This window comes from Protopterus annectens, chromosome 3.part1, assembly GCF_019279795.1.
Source record: "Protopterus annectens isolate FY-2018-M chromosome 3.part1, PAN1.0, whole genome shotgun sequence".
In the NCBI taxonomy this organism is placed as follows: Eukaryota; Metazoa; Chordata; order Ceratodontiformes; family Protopteridae; genus Protopterus; species Protopterus annectens.
In genome coordinates, this window is record NC_056732.1 from 614,819,915 (window position 1) to 614,834,800 (window position 14,886).

At 43.2% G+C, this 14,886-nt stretch overlaps 1 protein-coding gene across 3 annotated transcripts in view; it reads left to right on the forward strand.

Annotated features, from left to right (window-relative positions):
• The window catches only part of CTDP1 (CTD phosphatase subunit 1), a 2,700,378-nt gene that overhangs the window by 1,246,520 nt on the left and 1,438,972 nt on the right, over nucleotides 1-14,886 (forward strand). The window lies entirely within an intron of this gene.

A 14,886-nucleotide genomic window follows, 5' to 3' on the forward strand; every position in this document is an offset into this window, starting at 1 on the left:
TGAAAGTGGTTAATATCATTGATTGAAAACTAGAGCAAGAAACTTTGATAATCATGTTGATAAAGCTAATCCTCAAGATGAGGAGCATTCAGAGGCCTTAAATTCATGTGTGATGAGTATAAAATAATTGCAAAAGTGAATAAATACATTAAATTAATTAAAAAAGTGAGTTGATGGAAGAATATGGTGTTCATCATTAGATCACTGTTATAGTAGCATTTAGCTATATGGGGTGTGTCTTGCAAAGAATCTTGGATATTCAGCCAGTTTACTAAAGCTTTGGATTCTTTCCTTGTACACTGTACATCCACTCAAGCATACAGCTGTGCTGGTTTAAGAAGGATGTACAAATGCCAAAATTCAAAACTTTCTTGCTATTGGTACACTTAGAAGTCTGATCAGCTTAGTAGCTTCAGTACCCTGGAGTGCTTTCGTCTTCAGTTTTTGGAAAGGTAAATACCACACTGGGGACCTTTCCTTTTTTGCAATAGAAAATTATATCAACTTCTAGCCTAAATTCCTTAGGAAAGAAAAATATGTATGTGGAAGGCAGAAACCTTACAAGGACACCGACATGACATGTGTTTTCTGTTTATATGAAAATCACAACGTCAAGTCATGTGATATTTGCTTATCCTTTATATCTAAAACAATTAGAATTATGCTCTGTTTTCTGACACTTTTTCTTGAGACCAGCATCTAAAGGTTTTTGGTACGGTTGACTTTGGCTTAACTCTTTTATTTATTCTTCCCCTTGATAGTGAAGAAAAAAAAAAAAGTATCCAAAGAGATTTCTGAAGAGACTCGTTTGTCTGTCTTTTTTCAGTAGTCTGGGACAAACAGGACTGGCTGAGGTGCATCTAAAACAATTAGAAGTAGGGTCAATTCTAGCCAGCACTGTGTAGTAGAGGGATAACTTTCTAACTATGGCTCAGGTGGGCTTTGACACCTTAGGTGCTAGAGTGGAGGTGGGGGGTCATCTAGGTATGGTCTTTAAAGGGGAGTAGTCTTCGGACATAACAGGTGAATGAAGGTACGGATACCGAATCAAGGGATAATTCTTTAAAAAAAAAAAAAAAAAAAAAAAAAAAAATTTCCCCCAGACGAAGCAGTCAATGGCATGACTACCCCCCATTCCACACTGGGACTAGCCTTAGAATGGGATGGTCCTAGACTATGGGAGAGGCTGGTAGACCTGGAGGTGGGTGGTGCCACTGGGGTATGCCGAAAAGAATGTAGCAGAAGTGGAACAAAAAAAAACAAAACAGTACGCTGAATTGTTGAGACCTTTTTTGAAAACTGACACCTTAAGGTTTTGGCATGTTATGGCTTTTAAATGTTATTCTACTGTCCTCCTTTTCTCAAGTAAAGAAAATGAGAAAACAGAGGGATTTCTGAAGAGGCTTGTTTGTTTGCCTCTTTTCAGAGTTCAGGGACAGATGATTCTGCTGAGTTATTTTCACAGCCCTCAGACTGTCATTCTGATTTGCCTGTTCCCCCTGACAAATCTTTGCAGAAATTGCTAAAGCCCAGGAGCAGTACACATCCAGTCAGACCTGACGTCAGGTGTCCTTGGCAGAGAAGGGAGAAACTGTTATTACTCTGTAAGAAGGAATAGTTCATCAAGTCTCAGAAGAGAAAACATTTGTCCAGTCTTCTGCTATATTATGTACTAAGGAAAAGAGGAGGTAGTCTCAGAATCTGAAGGAAGGGCTTGATTATGCTTCACATCTTTCTTCTCCCATTTTCTGGGATTCTGAATCTGATGACACCATGCTATCAGATTCTCTTAAAGAAGAAATCTTGGTCTATCTATCACTATTTTCTTTCTCAATCTCTGCCACCATTTCTGAGATGAAAGAGTTATTTAGGTAGGAGGGAAAGGAAGTCTGAGTCTCAAAAAATGTATTACGAGTTGCTCGGTATGGATTTTCAAAAGCCCTTGGCTACTCCTCCACTTCTGGGAGCTCTGTAGGGCAGTGTACTGGTGCTACTTCTCCTTATTCATAACCTTCTGCAGCAAGAAAACCGACAGAATGTTAAGTGCCAGATTCTAGGTTGTCTTCAGAAATGCCACTGCTGAACCAGCTGTTATTTCTCTCGACTGGGACAGTAGCTCAAAACCCCTTTTCTTCATTTAACCCTGTCCTTAATGAAAAAGCAGGGTCTTTGAGAGGTATGGGAAGAAAGTGTATACCTCCTCCATGTTATCTTTCAGAGCAGTTAACTGGCAGAGGCACAAGGCAAAATACTTTCTGTTTTTGCTAATATGCAATGATCTGTTGCTAGCTTGCCTGCTTCTGACATTAAAATCAGTTTGTTAAATATATATAGCCAATTTTGCCTCCCAAGTTGCCAAATACTGAATAAAATGTAATGTCATGCTGTGAATGCTGTATCGAGATGTGCAGCTACAGGGACAATGATGCAAAAGAATGCTTGAGTTAGACCGCAGAACTTTCCTAAATATGTTAAGGCCCAAATTTTAAATGCCCTCTGGAGAAATATTTACTGCTTTGGGAATTCCTCCATCTACAGACCCTGAAGAAACCACAGACCCATAAGTCTCACTAGTCTTATATGCAAAGCCATGGAACGAATTATCATGGAAGTGATCAGTAATGTAGTAAACCTTTGGACACTGGACCCAGCCCAGTTCACTTTCATCAAGGACAGGTCATGCTTACTCAACCTGATGGACTTCTTTGAGAAGGTCACTAAAGCAATAGATGAAGGCAAAATGGTTCACACTGCCTACCTTGACTTGGTAAAGACATGTGACACAATACCCCACTCTGGCATTGTTGACAAACTTAAGAGGTTATGTACAAACCCGTGTGTAACCTGGTGGATAGCCAACTGGCTCACAGACAGGACACAAGAGGTTAAAATTGGAGAGTCCTCCTCTAGAAAGATGCCAGTCACAAGTGGAGCCCCCCAGGCATCAGTCCTTGGACCACTCTTTTTTTCACATTTACTTCTCTGAAGTCAAGGCCAATGTCAGTGCTCCCTAGCTGACTAAATTTGCAGATGATTGCAAATTAGGAACTGTCATTGAATCCCACACCAACACAAATGTTCTCCAGGAAGGGCTGACACAGGCAAACAACTGGTGTCTGAGCCATGGACTCAAACTAAATGCAAAGAAATGCACAGTAGTATCCTTCAGGAAGTCATCTACCCCTGGTAACTATCATATTGACCACATCTCCCTTAGAGTTGAACCAGTAGTCAGGGACTTGAGGACCCACATAGACAGTAATCTAGCCTTTGACCATCATGTGTCTACAGTAGTGAGGAAATCATTGCATGTTGTGCAAATTATAGATAAAGGTATAGCATCTAAATGGAAGTCATTGTTCCACTATATTCGGCATTCATCAGACCTATTATTGAGTACAGTGCACCCTTTGGCATGTACCTAACCAGGCATATCCAACAACTGGAAAGTCCACAGAGGTCTCTCACTAAAAGAATATAGGGCTAAGTAATGTGTCCTATACAGACCGCCTCCAGGCCCTATTCCTATATTCGGTCTCCTGCAGGTTTTTGAGGTGAGATCTATGCCTGGTATACAGGGCATTGTCAGACCCCACTCTGATGGACCTCCTGTATATCCACAAAACAAAAAGTAGCAGAATTACCTGATGTTCATTGTGCATACAGCTGCAGTCATTACAGATGGGTTATCCTGCCGTCAGGCAGGTCCTCGGTCGGCCGAATTCCAAAGTCTAGGTCCGGCGTCGGTTGTTGTCGCTTCTTCCCTGACGTCAGTGCAGCAGGGGTATAAAAGAGCCAGCCGACGCCATTTTCTTCAGTCTTTCTTGCCGCGCGGTGCCCGAAGCAGAAGCAGTTCGCAAGTGCCGGTCGGTCAGCTCCTGAGAGTTACGAACAGTATTTCAGCCGAAGTCTTCTTTAAAGCTAAGTACCCCATTGGGGAAACTTTTCTTGCCTCAGACCGATGTCAGACAAAGTTAATAATTGCATTTCTTGTGGGAAGCAAATACCGCATAAGGATTTTCACTCTTTCTGTATACCTTGCTTAGGGCCAGACCACGACGTCTCTGCCTGCCATTTTTGTGCTAGGTTCAACAAGCGCACTATTAAGCGCTGGGCGGAGTTCGCCCTTCATTATTTTGGCAAAAAATTTAATTATATCATGTCGTCGGATACACCAATGCCAGTTTTAGGAAAAAGACGCAAAGACAAGGACCGACATCCGAGGTCTGCACAGAGTACTTATACCACGCTTAGGCCGACTACCGGTTCTCCGGTTCTCAGCGAGGTGCCTATTTTACCGGTGTCTTCAGTACCCGAGGTCGCAGGCACCTCAGTCTCCATTCCCACTGCAGATACCGACGCCACTCTTGGCGGGGAAACCGAAAATTTAGTGAGGCCTGCCATTTCTGAAGGCGTCTTCAGGCCTACCACCTTCTCTATTAAAGCCTTCACTAAATCTAAAGCTACCATCAAAACTAAAAAACAGGGCCCCTCAGACCTCCTCTCAAGGCCCCATGCCTAAAAAACAGATGTAAAAAATGGCTGAGGATTTGATAACTCTCATCAGGGGTTCTCAACCTCACCTCTGACAAAAGACCCAGATTGGAGGAAGACTACCCTTCCTCAGACCAGGCTTCTATTACCTCAGGCCATTATGAGGACCAGGATTATGCCTATTCCCCTTTCGAAGACTCTGATGCTGAGGAGTCTATTCCCTCAGTCTCCCCCCCTGAGGACTACTCTTTTGGGGAAACCCTGCATACATTGAGGGAGCACTTTCACTGGGAAGCCAAGATTACTCAGATTCCAAGAAAAGGCTCAGGGAATTTCTACTGCTCCCCCAGGATAGGCCCCTGGCTATCCCTCCTGTTTTAGATATTTTGGATGATGTGTACGCAGAAGCCAGTCTTAATCCAGATTCTTTACCTCCAGCCCCTGTTAAACCAGACAGGTATTACCGGGTTCCTGATTCTCACCAGTTCCTTTATAAAAGCCATACTGCTGACCCCGAAACAATTTCACAGGGTCCCAAGGGGATAAAGGCCTCTACTGCTAAAAAAACCCTTACCTTCAGAGAGAGATTCCAGAGCATTAGAAAGGTGGGCGGAAAAGGTGTATACATCAGCCACTTTAACCATGAGGGCATTAAACTGTCAATTTCATATGTTAAAGTACCAACAGTTTTTGTTATCCCAGCTGGAAAGCAAAATGACACAAACAGAACAACCAGATTTGAAAGAGTTGCAGGATTTGTTGCATGGAGCAGAGCAAGTGGGTAAACATACCTTGCAGTGTGGTTTTGATGCTTTAGAGGCCTCATGTAGAGCTGCTGTGTCAGGGTCTGTCATACGTAGACACGCTTGGCTCAAAGAGCAAACCTTACCAGATCATGTCAAAGCAAAGTTATTAGATGCACCACTTCAAAAAGATGTATTGTTCGGTGTTAAAGCTGAGGAGGTACTAAAGAAAATGGAGGAAAAAGCGAAATCTATGCAAACAGTTAAAGATGTCTTGCAGGTACAACCTCCACGCCTCAGCAGAAACTGGCCTTCAAAAAATTGGTCCTTTCCAGCCACGGACAGACCTCAAAGGGGCAGATACAGACGACAACCTCAAGGATCGTACAGAGCTAGACAGTGGCAAGTACCAACCCCAAGAGGTGGAGAAGATAGACCACAGTCATTTAGAAAACAGACACAATGACTTCCCCCTATGCCTGCCAAACAAAGCTATAATGGTAGCACCTTTGGGCGGAAAACTGGCATTATTTTCAAAAAACTGGCACATTGTTACAAAAGACAAATGGATTCTGGACATTATAGACAGAGGCTGCAGGTTCCACTTTCACACCCTTCCAAAAATGAGAGGCTTGCCAAACCTGCCACAAAATCAATGGGCAGAGGCACAAAGACAAATTTCCGCTCTCATGGATATGAAAGCAATTCAAGAGGTACCTGCAAAAGAACAAGGTCAAGGTTTTTATTCCAGACTATTTCTGGTACCAAGGAAGGACAAAGATTGGAGACCCATCTTAGACCTATCCATCCTAAACAGATATCTACAGGTACCAAAATTCAAGATGCTCACATTACAGCAGCTTCTTCCCATGCTGGGCAAGGAGTCTTGGCTGGTAACGCTGGACCTCAAGGAGGCATACCTGCATGTCCCTATCAGACAAGATTGCAAAAGATACCTCAGATTACTTGCAGGTTCAACCTATTACCAATTCTCTGCATTGCCCTTTGGCTTATCTACTGCGCCCAGAGTGTTTACGAAATGCCTGGCATCAGTAATTGCCTTCTGCAGACAACAAGGACTACAAATCTACCCATATCTGGACGACTGCCTGATCCAAGCGGACAGCAAGGACATTCTATTGCAGCATCTGGCGTTTGTAATAAAACTGTTAAACTACCTGGGATACACAGTGAACAAAAAGAAATCAAAACTAATACCTTCTCAACAGATAATTTACCTGGGTGCCAGCTTAAATACAACCACCCAGATGGCCTACCTCACGCCAGATAAACAAGGGCAACTGTCTCAGTACCTCAACAAATTGGCAACTTTAACCAGACTAACTGCAAGGAAAGTCCTGCAGGCTCTGGGATTCATGGCATCTTGCATCCTACTGATACCATGTGCAAAGCTGCATATGAGGAAACTACAATGGTACCTAAAAAACTTATGGTCTCAACAGAGCCACAGCTTGGAAACAATTATACCACTCATTCCATGCCTTCAAAAGGAATTTTTGTGGTGGGCTCAAGCATGCCAAAGAAACACAGGTCTCCCTTTCTGTTTACCTCAAGCAACTCAAATCATCACAACAGACGCCTCAGACTACGCCTGGGGAGCACACATGGCAGATCAGTGCATTCAGGGAAAATGGACCCAAAAAGAGAAGCACCTACACATCAACCAAAAGGAGATGCTAGCCGTGCAAAATGCTCTTATGACCTTCAAGGACCTACTGCATCCAGGCCAGCTATTGATAAGGACAGACAACACCACAGTCATGTGGTACATAAACAAACAAGGGGGAACTCATTCATACCCCCTGTGCAGGCAAGCCATGACCCTGTGGAACACAGCTCTGGAATTACAAATTCAACTACAGGCACAATTCCTGCCAGGGAAGGAAAACACACTGGCAGACAACTTAAGCAGAAACATGACAGACCCACACGAATGGAATCCTCAAGTCTTCTCAAAGATAACTCAGGCATGGGGGCAGCCAGACATAGATCTATTTGCTACCCACAGAAATTACCAGTTGAAAAAATTCTGTTTAAGGACCTATCATCCACAGGCCTGGAAAGTGGACGCACTCTCCTTCAATTGGACAACATTGACAGTCTATGCCTTCCCGCCTCTTCCTCTACTGACCAAAGTTCTATTAAAAGCCAGAGCAGAGAGGCCACAAATGATTCTCATTGCTCCAGACTGGCCACGACAGCACTGGTATCCTCTCCTAAAGAGCCTATCACACTCACCACCATGGATCCTACCTCTAGTTCCTCTTCTGTTGTCCCAGCACAACTACAAAACCCTTCACAGCCAGCTCAAAACCTTAAATCTAGCTGCATGGAGAATACCTTAATCTCACAACAGACTCTCCTCTCCAAGGAGGTGCAGGATGTCATCTTGGAGGCCAGAAGACCCTCTACCAGAAAAACCTACTCCGCCAAATGGAAACGATTTTGTTCCTGGAATCAAGAAAAGGGCCAGAATCCTTGGGTAATAAATATACCTCAAATTTTACAGTACCTAGCTGAGATGTTAAACAGTGGCCTTTCCTTCTCCTCCATCAAGATCCACGCTTCAGCCATTTCTGCACAATACAGTACAGATCCTCCTTTATTCTCACATCCTCTATTAAGGCAGTTCCTCAGAGGGGCAAAAAATATAAAACCCCCATGGAGACCACCAGTCCCAGCTTGGGACCTCAACTTTGTATTGGAAAAGCTGACCCTGCCTCCCTTTGAGCCGGCTTCTTCAACAGAGCTACAATACTTGTCATGGAAAACAGCCTTCCTTCTGGCTATTACCTCAGCACGCAGGGTTTCGGAGCTACAGGCCCGCATGGCTGTGCAACCATTCATCTTTTTCCATCAGGACAGAGTTTCCTTACGAACCAACCCTACCGTCATGCCAAAGGTAGTATCCAGTGTAGCTTTGAATCAGACTATTCATTTACCTACCTTTTATCCAAATCCACAGAACAAAGGAGAGAGACTACTACATTCCTTGGACATTCACAGACAACTTTGTTATTACTTGGACAGAACAAAGTCATTCAGGAAATCTGAGCAGCTCTTTGTGTCCTATGCTACAGGTGCTCAAGGAAAGGCTATTTCCAAACAGACAATTTCAAAATGGATAGCCCACTGCATACGCTTTTGTTATTCATTTCATGGAAAATCTGTGCCTATATACATCAGATCCCACTCCACCAGGGCTACAGCTACCTCTGCAGCTTTCCTCAGGGAGGTCCCTACCAAGGACATTTTGGAAGCAGCTACTTGGAGTTCAGTGCACACTTTCTCCAAGCACTACCACCTTCCCCTATACTCTAAATCCAGAGCGGGCTTTGCCACAGCAGTCCTGCAGGGCATCATAGCCCCTCCTAGTTCCACTTAGTACCTACCACCCTTACTTAGCTTTGGGATTCTACCCATCTGTAATGACTGCAGCTGTATGCACGATGAACATAGTACAGTGTTGTACCTACCATAAATGTAGATGTTCGAGTGCTCATACAGCTGCAGTCCAGGTTACCCTCCCTCCATCCCCTCTTAGGACAGGCCTTATGACAAACACCTTTATCATACAACCTATTTGGGGTATTCTTTTATGGTGTATTTGCTTGCAACTACTGTTTTTGATTTATCTACATTGCATGTTTGCATAATATTATGTTTTGCCTTTCTTCTGGGGGCACCTGACATCTGGGGCAAGAAAAACTGAAGAAAATGGTGTCGGCTGCCTCTTTTATACCCCTGCCGCACTGACGTCAGGGAAGAAGCGACGACAACCGACGCCGGACCTAGACTTTGGAATTCGGCTGACCAAGGACCCGCCTGATGGCAGGATAACCCATCTGTAATGACTGCAGCTGTATGAGCACTCGAACATCTACATTTATGGTAGGTACAAAACTGTACTTTCTAAAGACTTAAACCTTCCATATGATATAAATGTCTGCTGGAGAGATAGGTAAGTATCCCAGAGACTATCCCATCTATGGAACAGGCTTCCCATCCATGTGAAGCAGAGTTCCTCCCTAACCCAATTCAAACTTGGGCAACTGGATGGAAAACCGGAAATTCGTCTCTGGTTTTAGCACCTATGCCTCTAATGTAAACAGGTAACCTGTAAATGGTTCATCTCCCAGGCCCATGCTTACACTTATCAAGGGTATCAGAACTTGTCGGAGATTTGGGATGCATGGCTAGGCTTAAAAAGGCCCTTATAGTCATTAGCCTAGCAAACACCTATGAACCTAGAGTTTCATTCATATTGTTACAATAAAGCATTTCCTTTTCATCAAAGTGCTTAAACATTAACAGTAGTATTTTATTCTTTAATTCATCCATTATTAGTTGCTTCCTTTCTGCGGCAACATCCATACTGCAGTGCATTTAGAGAGATTTTGTTTATTTCTTGCTATTATGTGGTTGCTCTGTATTTTGGGTCTTTACTTATTTTTAAACATTCCTGTATTATATAACTGCAAACTGTATTTGTTCTCCTTTTCCATCATGACAATTGCCAGTATGAGAACTTTAATCGGGTCTGTATTAGAACATCGAATATTTAACCGTTCGAATCACTAATGGTCGACCTTTAGTGATCAAACTGTTAAAACATGGAATGTTCAGAAAAAAAAAAAAAAAAAAAAAAAAAAAAAAAGCCTAAATGGTGTAGGCAGGGAGGCAAGCCCCTCCTGCACCACCACACCCCCCGCTACTTAAATATACCAACTCCGAGACCGCACTACATTGAAATAAACGGAAATCTCCCCTTACGGAGATTTCCATTTGCTTGTTCGATGTTCTGCAGTTTCGCTGTTCTCATGTCAACAATATCAGATTTAACATTGTCGGCTTTCGAGAATTTAATATAGACCCCTTTAATCACATTCCGTGTGTATTCTGTCCCATCTGGAGATGGCTGGCCAACAAATTTAGCCAGATTTCACCTCCCGTCACCCTCTGTTTTCCACCAGGAAATATCCTACACGACGCCACCCTCAACTATCACCAAAGAACAGGTTGCCACTGCACACACTAAAGCTAAAAACATGGGTTTCATTGAGGTATGATTATATTCCAGGTTTAAACAGCTTAAATCAGGACTTATCAGGCCCATTAGGATCTCTATTTAACCATGGCTTCATGATTGTCTTTGCCCTGATAGTGTGGAGGACAGCAATAGTCATCTCTGTGCATAAAGAATGACCATCTATTGACCCAGGAAATTACAGGCCCATAAGTTTGACTAGTCTTGTCTGTAAGGCCATGGAAAGAATAATCATGGACCTGACGCAGGAAACCTCCAAACACTGGACCCAACCCAATTCTGCTTTGTCAAGTCAGGTCATGCCTACTGAATCTGGTGGATTTCTTTGAGAAAGTCACTAAGGTCATGGATGAGGGTAAAACAGTACATGCTGCCTACCTCTGCGTGTCCAAGGCATTTGACACAATTCCTCACTCAAGTATTATAAATAATCCTCAAAACTGGGCATAAATCTTGACGCCGCCTTATGGATAGCCAATTGGCTCACGTAAAGTAGGTGATTCCAGATCCAGCACGAGGCCAGCTACTAGTGGTGTGCCAAAGGGTACAGTGCTGGGACCAGTCCTGTTCAGAATATACATCTCTGAAATCAAGACTAATGTGGAAGGTCTCTGGATGGCGAAGTTTGCCGATGACAGCGTGCTGGGGGCAACATTGAATCCCTGTATATCCTACACAAGAGTCTAGATCAGACAAATGATTGGTGCCAGAACCATGGCCTAAAACTAAATGCGAAAAAATGCATTATCATACTCTTTGGGAAGTGAAATACCCTTGCAGATTGCAATATCAGTAGCACACCCCTAAGAGTAGATTCATAGGTGAGAGCTCCAGGTTCACAGATTAGATAGTGGCCTAAATTTTGACTGCCTTGTGTCCACAGTGGTGAGTAAGTTCTTTTTATGTGGCACAACTTGTAAGTAGAGGTATGGCATTCAGATCCAAGGAAATTGTAGTCCGGCTATACTCAGCCCTCATTAGACCAATAATAAAAAACAGTGCGCCATTTGGCATGTACTTGACTAGGTACTTAAAGCAGCTGGAGTGACCTCAGAGGATCTTCACAAAGAAAAAATACAGGGTGTAAGCAACATGTCCTATGCAGATAGACTAAAAGCCCTAGCCCTTTACTCTGTCTCCTACTGACTATTAAGTGGTGACTAATGCCTAACCTACAGGGCAATTGCATATCCAGCCTTGATGCAGGTGCTACACATCCGCAAGTCAAACAACATGAGGATCACCCGATCTAGGGATATAAACTTAGCCAGTGACTCAAAACACTATCTGGAGCGACAGATATATGTCCTAGAGAGTCCCCCTTCTGTGGAGCAGACTTCCAGTTCACATTAAGCAGAGCCATTCCCTGGCCCTCTTCAAATGTAGTTTGGATCAATGGGTAGGGAATTGCAAATTCACACCTGGGGTAGTGCCTGTGTCCCTTATGGACAGGGGCACTCTGTAAAAAAAAAACTCAAGGCATAGGCACAAATCCATGCCATCCTCTTGCCCGTAGGGGCTATATATTGGGTAAAACTGGGTTACAGTGACTAGGCTTGTAAGGGCTCTCAAGCCAATAGGTTAGTAATCTCCTGTAAAACTATGAACCTATAAATCTGTGTAACCTCCTGAATAAGATTTCCTTTCCTCTATGCTCCACCCTTTGCATACCACTAGATGCCTCTTATAGGTTCATAGGTTAGTACTAGGCTAATTGCCTTTGTGAGCCATTTTAAGCCTAGCCAATTATCCCCTGTGAGATTCAAACCCTGTACCTTGTGTTTGTAAGGCAAACACCTTAACCATTAGGGCACCCTCCCAACATATGCTTTACCTTTGAGCTGTTTTCCTTCTGCTTGTCTTAATTGATCTGCAGTATCTATCAGATCTGTAATATTTATTTATTTATTTTTTTTTTTGGGGGGGGGGGTTAGATTTCCATTTCTTAGTGCTACTAGCTAAGAAAACTAAAACTATCATATAAAGCATCCAAGTCTGAGCTGGTGTGAGCTACATGTCTAGGAATGCTCCTACAAGGAATAACATCTTTGTGAATCTAATTTCTGCTTCCATGAGTTCAGTAATAAGTCTCTGTAGTTGAGTTTTATATTGAGTCAAACTGACACAGTCCCAGAAGATATGTCCCCATGTCAGTCTTTCCTGCTTTCTACATCTCCAGCGATTTTTGCTCGCCTCCTGAAACATATGATCTATTTTTACAGGGGTGTACAAAATATTTGTTTAAACACTTCCGAGCAAAGATCTTAAATCTGCCTTTTTTTGTTTACTTGGGGCTACTAGGAGTGCCCTATTATTTTCCCATTTATTTTTCCAATTTAATATTACTTTTTTTACTAGCATGTATTAAGTTGTGTATTTCATTAATCAGTTTCCTTTTCCTCTTTTCTCGGTTTTGTTTATTGTTTGTGTATATGTCAGCTATGCCTGGCTTTTCAATTTGTTAGGCAGGGTATACATTTTGTCTGTTTGCCATTCTTAATGCTTCATAATCTAAGAACATTCCTTACTCTAAGTTTGTTTTTAGCTGTGTCCCAGTACATCTAATCATCCTTCTGCTTGATTTGGTGCCATAATCTAACGGGTGTTTTTCTGCTTTCCCAGTTCTCACATCCCCCTACCTCTTTAACCTTCTTGATCTGTTCCTATAGGTAATATGTATACTTGCCACTGTAGTAGTGATTCCTGTTTTAGGGTCTCTTTTACTGTGCTTAATGCACTTCTAAAGTTACCTTATGTGGAGGAGAATGCCCTAAGTTTTTTCATAAATTTACTGTTGCATTCCCCTGTGCAATGTTTAACATAGTTAATGCTAGATTCTTCCATTGAGCTTCATATCTTTGTAGTAATATTAAGGTAAAGATGCTTATATGTGTTGCATCCAGATACTTGTTTGGGTTTGGGAGCCCTGTTCCACCCTAGTCTTTTGGCAAGATCAGACTATCCCGTTATGTTCTTGCTCTTTTCCCATCCCAGGTTGTCTGTTGTCAGGTTATTTAAACCTGTTATTTTTCCTGCATTACAACCATGAGAATGTCTGAAATGTAGTATATCCATAGTGGTAGAAAATACATAATCTGATAATCTTCTTTCCATTCATCACTGATGGGTTTGGTTCGAGCCCTTGGAACCGAGTCGACTTAATACCAAGCTCGCACCAGCAAAACAATCTTGAGCTAAGCTTCTACCCATAATGCCCTTCTCCCTGTTACCTCAGATCTTGTTTGCTGCATAGCCGTAAAGCCACATTTCAGCTGAGCTCTCAGCTAAGTGAAAACTTTTTGATTTCTCTCAGCCCTGCAATGTACTCTATCCCTGGCGAAATTTTTTGGGATAACTGTAAACTGGGAGAGATCTAATCTTGCTCCAGTCCAGAACATAGAATTAATTGGAGCAGTCTTGAACACCTGCTCTTGTCTGGTGTCTCTCCCAGCTCACAGACTTCAGAGATTGAGGCTCCAGCTCCGGGTGATACTCTGTCAAAACAGAGTCTCAGCGAGAGAGATGCTTCAGGTTTTAGGATCCATGGCAGCTTCCATACCAACAGTGTCTGTTGCGAAACTGCATCTGCGAATACTTCAATGGCTTCTACTGTTTCGATGGTTTCTGAATTACCACCCTCTATGTTTTCAAATTCAAATAACCAATTCTTGCAAGCAGGACCTTCTTTGCTGGATGAGGCCAGACACAGAACTTTGGAGCTGCCCATTCCAGCCCCCTCAGCCCAAAGCTGTTGTGACCACGGATGCTTCCCTGATAGTGTGGAGGAGCCATTTCCAAGGAAAGACTGTCCAAGGCGCATGGGCCACATTGGAGCTCAACCTGCATATCAATTTTCTAGAACTGAGAGTGGTGGTGTTAGTATTGCAAGTATTCCAACCCATTCTTCCTTCTGGAACAATTGCAATTCAGTCAGACAACATGTCAGTAGTCTGGTATATCAACAAGCAAGGAGGAACCAAGTCCTATCCCCTGTGTCAAGAGACCATGAGAATTTGGCAGTGGGCGATAGCTTCCAACCGCTTTCTGATAGCAACGCATATCCCAGGGATTTCCAACGTGATTGCAGACAAGTTGAGTAGATGTATTCTCCTGCTTTGAGTGGTCCCTCAATCCCGACATAGCGACAGAAATTTTTAGCCATTGGGGCCAGCCTTGTTGCAATCTATTCTCCTCCCCATCAAACAACAAATGCAGCAGCTATTTTGCCCTATTCCCCCCAAAGGGGGAGTCCCTGAGGGACGCTCTGATTCACGATTGGCCCACGGGGCTTCATAAAGAAAGCAATTTGGTTGAAATGCAAAGTGATCCTCATAGCCCCTGTTTGGCCTTGACAAGTTTGGTTCCCCTTCCTTCGGCCTCATCTGTTATGGCGACTGTGGATTCTGGACCCTCTTCCAGACTTAATTTTTCACCCCCAAGGGTTGAGTCATCCAAACCTATCCAGTCTCAAGCTGACAGCTTGGTTTCTCCACTTCTGTTAATCACCAGGCAGGATGACCTCACCTCACCTGTTCGTGACATTATTTTGGCCTCTCATAAATCATCCACCAGGAGACTATA